At 47.7% G+C, this 5,996-nt stretch overlaps 1 non-coding gene across 1 annotated transcript; it reads left to right on the forward strand.

Moving 5' to 3' along the window:
- The first annotated feature begins 885 nt into the window (after nt 1-885).
- TRNAS-GCU (transfer RNA serine (anticodon GCU)) lies at nt 886-967 on the forward strand. The gene has a single exon. It is a non-coding gene; the product is annotated as a tRNA-Ser (tRNA).
- Nucleotides 968-5,996: the final 5,029 nt, after the last annotated feature.

The following is a 5,996-nucleotide window of genomic DNA, read 5'->3' on the forward strand; positions in this document are numbered from 1 at the left end:
CTGGTGGGGGAAGGGGTGGAACAGAGGTGATAGTGGATGGGGCTATGGGTGGAAGGGGGCAGAGCCACAGACAGAAGAGGGTGCATGGTTCTGGTGCTGGGGCCCCCACACTTGTTCTCCCTTTCCCTGGGCTTTGGCATCACTAGCCCCTGCTTAGCGAGTAGGGTTCAGTGGTCCCCATAATGTGGGGTATGACTCCTAGGGAGACACAAAGGAACATTCATGGGAGCACCTCAGGGCCTGAGTCAGCCCCCATGGAGGGCAGGGAGGAAGCACCACTCAGCCCCACTCTGTCCCAGCTCTTCCCCAACCCCACCCTCAGTCTGGGCCTCTGGCTCCCAGCCCAGCGATGACCCCCTTGCCCCTGTCTGCACCCCTCTCCCCAGCAAGCAACAGCCCCACTCCCAACCCTGCTTCTCGACCGTGGCTTCCGAGGGGCCACAGCCATGGCTAAGAGGGCACAATGTGAAATATTTGGGGACCACTGTTTTAGCGTGATGTCCTCAATCCTTCTCTGCAGTCCAATAAAAGCTATTCCTCACCCATCTACCCCTCCATCAGGATGGACTGGGTCTGTTCTGCTGCCCTTCACTCATACAGGAAGGAGAATAACATTTTATTCCACTCAATCCTAAAGTGATTTGTAACCCAAGACCATCCCAAACTGGTCATTTTGGGGAAGCGGCCCCATCATGCTGCATAGCTAGGCAGAGTAGGTGTGTCTATGCAAACACGGTCTGTTCCTGAAGTCTTTCCCCAGCTCCTCACTAGATGTGAGGGGAGAGCTCATTCAGACCCTGCTTACGCTTAGTATTTAAAAACTCCTTTGTGTCCCTATCTCTGTCGGCCTTAGATTTCTCCTCCTGTCCCTTTTGTTACAGCTCCAATGAGGTGGCCCAGTGGTTAAGGTGATGGACTGCTAATCCATTGTGCTCTGCATGCATGGGTTCAAATCCCATCCTCACTGGATGCATTTAGTCTTGACTCTTCCTTTATAGACAACCATCTCCCCACTTGGTACAATAACAGACACAACAATGTTGCTTCTTGCAAACAAAAACCTTCTCAGAAACTCCAACCCCCACCCCCCCGGCTTTAAATAAAATGTCTAAATCCCAGATTTCTAAAAAATGTCTCTAGTTCTGTATTTCGTAGCTTTTATCTTAAAAGCTAATGTTTCCTCAAGCTGAATAAGGCAACGCTTCAAAGGAAAATGTTAGAAATGGTAGGGGAGAAATAGGAAAGGAAAAAGCCCCTTTTCTCAGGAGATACAAACTCGACTCCCTCCTGTCTCTATCACCAGTGGATTTTGCCTCCCTCCTTCTGAGGTGTAAATAAAATAAAGAGGAGACAAGGTGGTTTGGCACAAACAAAGGTAAGTGTAGTCAGGGTAAAGGTACAGAAAGCTGGGGGAACAGGGGAAAATGCAAACAATGAATACAATGAAACAGTGACTGGGTTTGGGAGCTTAACGCTCAGGCCCATAAACCCTCCCTTGGAAACTAGAAAACACTAAACAATGCCCCAACACAGAAACCTTTCCCCACTGTTCAGGTGCAGTGGATCCCAGGTGCCGGCGCGACGCCCAGGACCTTACACTCTCCCGCTGATTTAGAGCCGTTGAGGAGGAGCACTGGGGAGTCCAGACGACGGTTGGGTTTCGTTGCTGGCACGGAGGCCCTCTGGGATGCTGGACACCAGGAATGCAGGACGGCAGAAATGGGGGTGACAGGCCTCCTGTTCCTCAGTCTCACGGTGGGACCGAGGGGGTTCTTCACTCTCCAGCTTGGGAACACTGTGAAGACACGACCGTGGACGGGTGACTCAGAGATTCCCTCCTTCCTCATCACTGCACAACTGTTATCTTTTGTCTGAGCCAGGCAGAGTTTATCTTCATCTCGTTCTATCCATCCACTTCTCAAAGTCTCATGTGATGAAGCATTCTCCGTTGTCTGTGCTTGGAGATGATGCTTTGACTTCTTTAATCCTCTATCAGAGTCGCTATGAGTGGAGATGAAAGTGTCAAAGACCTGGGAGAGGAATTTAAATGGATCCCAAACACAGTGCGATCATTGGGAGTTTAAATCCCAGGTTCCATCTATTGGCAAAGCCACTTCTAACAAGGTAGCTGTTTTGTCCCCCATTATTGCACAAGTTTGAAATATGGGCAGCATAAAGCCAATGTTCATAACATCAACTACAAAAATGATACACATCTAGAGATAGCATCATTATAATCAGCCAATCAGAACCTCTCCATAGACCCCTTACATGACAACCTTTCTACAGTATTGGCTGCAAATATAGAACAGTGTTCGCAACAGTGATCTGCACAGTTACAGATTATGTCAATAACGTCACAGGAGGTGACATGGCATCAGTGAGACTGATATTGGAATAGCTTTCAGTTTTGGTGTCCTCATTTGAAAAAGATGTTGTGAAATTGGACCTAGGGCAGCAAAGAGCTACCAAATGTTCTGAGGGCTGGAGAAAAATACCTTCTAGTGAGCTATTGAAAGAGCTCAACCTGTTTAGCTTATGAAAAGAAGATTGAAAGGTGACTTCACTGAAGTGTTGAAGGGCCTTAATGGAGAGAAAAGATTGGTTATTAAAGGGCTCTTGAATCTAGCAGAGAAAGTCATAACAAGACCCAATGATTGGAAGGTGAAAAGAGACAAATTCCTATTACAACTAAGGCACAAATAGTCAACAGCGAGGATGATTCACCACAGGAACAAGCTACCAAGGAAAGGGGTGGATTCTTCATCACCTGATGTCATTTAATGAAGACTAGATGCCTTTCTTGAATGTGTTTGCCCCCAAAGTAGCTCTTGTGTCATACAGGAGGCCTGTGATATGCAGGGGGTCAGATTAGATGCTCTAATGGTCTCTTCTGGCCAGAAAGTCGACTAATTTCTGAAAAACTGAGTGTAGCATTGGGAGCAGCGTCTGATGTTTTCCTGTCTAGCCGGCTTGCTGACTAGAATGAATGCTCCTTGAGTGGGGTGATCCACAGGAAGTAGCTCAAACCTCCAAAGTGCCTGGCCAGGGGCAGGACATTGGCACAGCAAGGGAGGGGTGTGACAGTGACATCACAAAGGCCTTTTGCAGGACCTCAGACTATTGGTCCAAGGTGGTGGGGAGGTGGTGACCTCACAGAGAGATGCTGACATCAGCAAGGCAGGACAGGGGTGAGGGGCCAGGAAAACCTCAGAGACCCCTGTGGCTTTGCTTCAGCAAGTCTCCTTCTCCAGGTCTCTCTTTGAGGACTGAGAGAGTATTCGGGTTCACGGACGTGAGCACCAGGAGGAACCTCTTTCGAGGTTTCTCCTTCCCTTTTAGTGATTTTACTAGAAAACAGCAGTCCCTGTTTAGAAGGTAAGAGCCTCCTGGAGGTTTGAAAGCTGTTCAGTCTGATCCATCTGGTGACAGGTGAATTCGAGGCATGGAAAACACGAGCTTAAGGAGGCAGAATTTTATTCTGCACCTGGGATTTTGTCCCTTAGAATCACTGGGGACATTAGGGTTTGTCCTTTTTGTTTCACCTCTTCCTCCATCGCTCCCTCCCTCCTTTCTCTTCTCTTGCTTCCTTTGTCCTTTTGCCTGTTCCCCTCCCAACACCAGGAGGGAGGGGGAGAGAGAGAGTGTGTGTGTGGTTTTTTTAGTTTTTTGCAGGGCAGTGCTCTGCAGTTCTCACTGTGGGAGGACTACCCAAAAATGTGAGGCTGAACTATTGCTCGGGAAGTGATCCCCACTGGTGACCTGGGCCATCCTTTGGGCTCTCTGGTGAGATCCCTCAGCCTCCCATCCTCAGTCTCTACCCTGATTGGCTGAGCAGGGGGCTATTGACAGGGAGGAGACTCAGGTCCTTGTTTTTCTCTTTATAAGTCAAAACCAGTTCTATGTTTGATGAATTTTGCCGCTTCTCTGCATTAGTTGTCTCTGAGCAGTTCATGATTCTCTCTAACATTGCAGTTCTCCTCAAATACTTGCTGAATAGTTACTGTCACTGTTGTTGGTCTGGAGCTCATCTGAGAGCACTTTATTCAGGTCATTCAGTGTCTGAAATTCAAGATCCAATGGGTAGTTTGAAAATCAGGGCTCTTGGGTCCTATTCCCAACTCTGCCTCTGACTGGCTGTGTGACCTAAAACAAGTCAATTCTCCTTTCTCAGCCTTAGCTTCTCCCTCTTTCAAGTAGAAATAATAATGATCCGCTCTTACCTACCTGACGGTGGGTGGAGGATGGGGATCCATTGGAGAGTGTCACTAGGAGTAGGGCATAATATGAGGTGTCCTATCACGTTTACTCAGAGCAGATTAACACGTAATAGAATAGCTGAAATAGTCTATTTTATTTGCATTTTTTTATTTTGAAATTGTTAAGAGCAGCAATGACTTAGCTCAGACTGAAGCATCTTATCTAATATTTGAGATCTAAGTGTCTCCTCTTTGTGTGCGAGGAGACAATTTAACACACTCTGACAAACAGGAGATGCTTTTGTTTTGCAATACAATATTTTTGCAAAGAACTTTCATCCCACTTGTTATGATTTTGAGAAACAAACCGGATTAGCCTGAATGGGATTTTCTGACAGAAATGGATTCAATGAAATTTCCCCACCATCTCGATTCCTGAGCTCTATCCCTGCCTCTGGGGGGGTTATTGTCTGTTAGAACAGGAGTCAGGACTGGTGGCTTCTCTTTCTGGCTCTGCCACCACCTTACTGTGTAGGCCCTTGGGTAGGTCACTTCCCTTCTCTGCACCTCAGGCTCCTACCATCAGTCCAATGGGAACAGGGACAGTTCTCAAACTCCGGGCAGTTGTGAGCCTGAGTGAGATAAGGGGCGTTAAAGCCCTCTGTGAAGGAGAAAGGGGAGTTTCACAGTGTTTAGCACCAAGGAATTCTAAAGTTTGCTAAAATGTCTAGTCTATGGAAACAAGAAATGGTCGGGGCCAATCTTTAACCAGTGCCTTTTTAAAAGCCCATTCAGGGATGTGAGTCCCTGTCTTTCAGGTACCTGGGGTTCTTTGCCAGCAGGAGAGAAGAGGTTCCTGCTTCCTTTTTTGTGGCCTTGACAAACCAGGTGCTATGCCCCAGTTCTCATCTGAGATCCCTGAAAAAGAACATCTTCCCATCCATGAAAAAGACAGGACCTTTCTCTAAAAGGGGAACAAAGAGACCCCTGAGACTTACAGACTAGCTAGCCTCACTGCCATTGCTGGAGAGATCCTGCAATACATTCTTAAGCACTCAGTTTGTCAGCAGCACCTACAGAATAGTTTGGTTCTTAGGACTAGTGAGCATGGATTTGTCAAGAACAAATCATTCCAAACCAATCCTCTTTCCTTCTTTGGCAGGGTTTTGGGCCTGGTGGAGGTGGGTAAACAGTAGATGGGATCTAGCTTGGGGTTGCTAAGGCTTTTCACACAGTCCCGTGGGACATTCTCACAAGCAAACGAGGGAAATGCAGTCCAGCTGTAATCAGTGTAATGTTGGTGCAGAGCTGGTTGAAAGCCCAGACTCCAGGAGCCCTTCTCCATGTTTGGCTGTCCAACAGAGAGGGTGTACCTAGTGGGTCCGGCAGGGATCAGTCCGCGAACCGATACTATTCAATATTTTCATGAATGATTTGGAAAATGCAGTGGAGAGCATGCTTCTAAAATTTTTAACTGACACCAAGCACTTAGGAGCACAGGGTTGGAATTCAAAACGCCCTTAACAAATTGGACACTTGGTCTTCTTGAGCCAAACTCCGTGGTTGGGCCCCTCTCTCTAGACTGGGCTGAAGTGAAACCCCAGAGCCAAACACTCCTCCCAGGTACCGAGCTCTGACCTTGAATGGTCAGATGCTGCTTAGCACTGTCAGAGCAGCTTTTGCTGGGGGATTCTCCCAGCACTTTCCAATAGCGGGAAAGTATGAAATCCCCATTTGACTGCTGGGGACAGAGCCCTAGAGTGTGGAGCAACTTGCCGAAAGTCCCCCCAGGAAAAG

Source organism: Gopherus flavomarginatus, chromosome 16, assembly GCF_025201925.1.
Source record: "Gopherus flavomarginatus isolate rGopFla2 chromosome 16, rGopFla2.mat.asm, whole genome shotgun sequence".
Lineage (NCBI taxonomy): Eukaryota > Metazoa > Chordata > Testudines > Testudinidae > Gopherus > Gopherus flavomarginatus.